The sequence below is a fragment of the Nicotiana tabacum genome, chromosome 8 (genome assembly GCF_000715075.1).
Source record: "Nicotiana tabacum cultivar K326 chromosome 8, ASM71507v2, whole genome shotgun sequence".
Classification (NCBI taxonomy): Eukaryota; Viridiplantae; Streptophyta; class Magnoliopsida; order Solanales; family Solanaceae; genus Nicotiana; species Nicotiana tabacum.
Genome location: NC_134087.1, coordinates 201,402,737 through 201,405,661, shown reverse-complemented (window position 1 = coordinate 201,405,661; position 2,925 = coordinate 201,402,737). Strand labels below are relative to the sequence as shown.

Here is a 2,925-nt window from a genome sequence, read left to right as displayed (position 1 = left end):
TCGATTCGGGATTAAACCGGTGACTTGGGATACCATAAATCTCCCAAGTGGCGACTCTGAATTAAATAAACAAATCCCATTTCGATTATCCTTTAATTGGAAAAACTCCATCTGCGCCCCTGCGGGCGCGGGTAAAAAGGAGGTGTGACAATACACCCAAATCGAAAGAAGGTACATCAGATTCTATATCTCTTTTAGGGTTGTGTTTTGAAGCTTTGTTCTTCTTCATTGAGAAATTTTGAAGCTGAAGGTAAATGTGTGTATGAACGAAATTGAAGATTTGACTTCAATTTTGACTGGTTTTGTAGAAGAAAAACCTTGAATTTGGACGTTAATGGTAGATGGTTACCTTTGTTTTTCTGGTTTTAGCAGAGGGAATAATGACTAGAATCGTGTGTGTGTTGATACGTGGGTGAGATTGTGGGTTTAGGAGAGAGAAACGTGGGGGGTGGAGATATGGAGGAATATACGGTACCATTAATTTAGGAGTGATATAAGGTACAATTAATGTACAGTTAAAACACCTTATGATATAGAATTGGTAATTAGATATACTAAATGTAATTAAATCAAACTTTAAACATTGAGGGTAATATAGTTCCTATATGGCATAGGAATGTAAAAATTTCTAAAATTTATTGTTAAATTCTTTTTTGAAAACCTCAAATTTTTTGGGGCCTAAAGCAAAAGTAGCCTGGACCTTGAGCCGGATCCAGTAAAATAAACTCTTCTAGTGCCGTAGTGTACATGTATTGCATTTTCCAGGCCTACACTAGTGTCCGTTATGTACAAACTGTAAGAGGGTGGCTCATTTCTGTGTCTCGAGATCGTTTTCAGGATCAAGAATCCATCACTGTTTTCTTATTAGTATAGTGAGAATCGCTACGCTGGTAAACTACTAATAAGGGTACGCTCTAAAAAATTACTATTGACCGGTGCAGTTAGTGGTGGCAAAATGGTTAAAAGAAAACAATTATCCATCCATATTATTCATTAAAAATGGGTTAGATAATGAATTTTTTAAAAACGGGTCAAATATGAATAAAGACCATATTATTCACTTAGAAAATGGATAACTAATGGACAACTAATGAGTTTAACTTTTACATTTATAAAGCCTCAAATTGGGAGTTACTCAAATTTAGGATACTAAGAATTCTCCCAAAAGTGATCATATTCAAAAAGCCATGAATAATATAGATATCCATATTATAGGCCGATTAACTCGTTTTTTTATTCGTATTAAACATGGGTCGGGTCGGATAATTTTATCCTTTTTTTGCATTACCTATTTTTTACCCTCCTACATCTGACCCGACACGTCCATTTGCCAGTCCTAGATGCAGTAGACCAAATTGACAAACAAACAACTAAAAAGAGAATTAAGAAAAGGAGAGAGATGGACGTTCAGCTGAATCATTTCTTCTGTTTTAGCGATCCCTTATCATTTCGAAGAAAAGGAGAAGGAAAAAGGAAGGGGAAGAGAAACAAAAAATCATACTAGGCACATGTTCCAATAAGGGCGTTTGGTCTAGTGGTATGATTCTCGCTTTGGGTGCGAGAGGTCCCGAGTTCGATTCTCGGAACGCCCCAATATTGTTACTTTTTTCTCGTCCTATATCTATTTCCTGTTTTATAATCTATTATGCGGGAAAACAAAAATTTATTATATTCAAAGGATAACTTGTATGTTTTCCATTTTACCTTCAATTTAAAATGTTTGACTATAGTAAAAAGTTACTCCCTCTGTTTTATTTTAATGTGATCCTAGTGTGTTCTAACTTAAAAACTTAACGCAAACTTTTTATTTTACTATTAATACTAGCTTGTAGAAACACAAATTTATGGCATATTTTAAAACTCCGAGTTTTAAATAACTATATAAATATTATGACAAGTTTAAAACCATAAAATTCAAAAAAAATTATTTTTTTATTAAATTCCGTATCTAGTCAAATCGTACTGTTACATAAATAGTTGTGAAGCTTTAAACTTACTACTACAAGTTATTCACTGTCGCCTGAAGGTACCAAGTAACAATGGTTTACAAATGAGGTAATAATAAAATGCTATCCTACTTCGGAGAAGATTTCAAACTAAAATGTTTGGTCCTTTGCAGCTCTACCTTGTCAATTGTAACTCGGGTTCTTCTTGGTGGGGCAGAGTGTGGGGCTGGGGTCAGGGGGTGGGTCGGGTAGCAGGGGAGGTAGAGGGGGCAAGGGAGCCTATAGGTTGAGAATCGGGTCATGGAACATAGGTTCACTAACGAGTAAATCCATAGAGTTGGCGAAAATCCTGCAGAAGAGGAAGATTAATATAGCGTGTGTCCAGGAGACTAGGTGGGTCGGATCGAGGGCGAAAAACGTGGATGGGTATAAGTTGTGGTACTCTGGTGTCCTGAGGGGTAAGAATGGAGTGGGTATCCTGGTAGATAGCCACCTTAGAGAGTCTGTGGTAGAGGTCAGGCGGGTGAATGATAGACTAATGACTATTAAGTTGGTGGTGGGTGAGGGTATTTTAAATGTCGTTAGCGCGTACGCACCGCAAGCAGGCTTGGATGAGGATATTAAGAGGCGCTTTTGGGAGGGGTTGGATGAGATTGTTCGTAGTATACGCCTTCTGAGAGGTTATTCAGAGGAGGAGATTTCAATGGTCATATTGGGTCATCTGCAGGTGGGTACACTGAGGTGCATGGCGGCTTCGGTTTCGGGGAGCGGAACGGAGGGGGCATTTCGCTGTTGGACTTTGCCAAGGCTTTCGATCTAGTCATTGCGAACTCGAGTTTTACGAAGCGGGATGAACATTTGGTTACTTACCAGAGTTCGGTGGCGAAGACTCAGATTGACTATCTCCTCCTCAGGAGATGCGACAGAAGGTTGTGCGAGGACTGCAAGGTTATCCCAGGTGAGACCCTCTCAACGCAGC

General features: G+C 38.6%; 1 non-coding gene across 1 annotated transcript; it reads left to right on the top strand.

Moving 5' to 3' along the window:
* Positions 1 to 1,520: 1,520 nt before the first annotated feature.
* On the top strand, positions 1,521 to 1,592 carry TRNAP-UGG (transfer RNA proline (anticodon UGG)). The gene has a single exon. It is a non-coding gene; the product is annotated as a tRNA-Pro (tRNA).
* Positions 1,593 to 2,925: the final 1,333 nt, after the last annotated feature.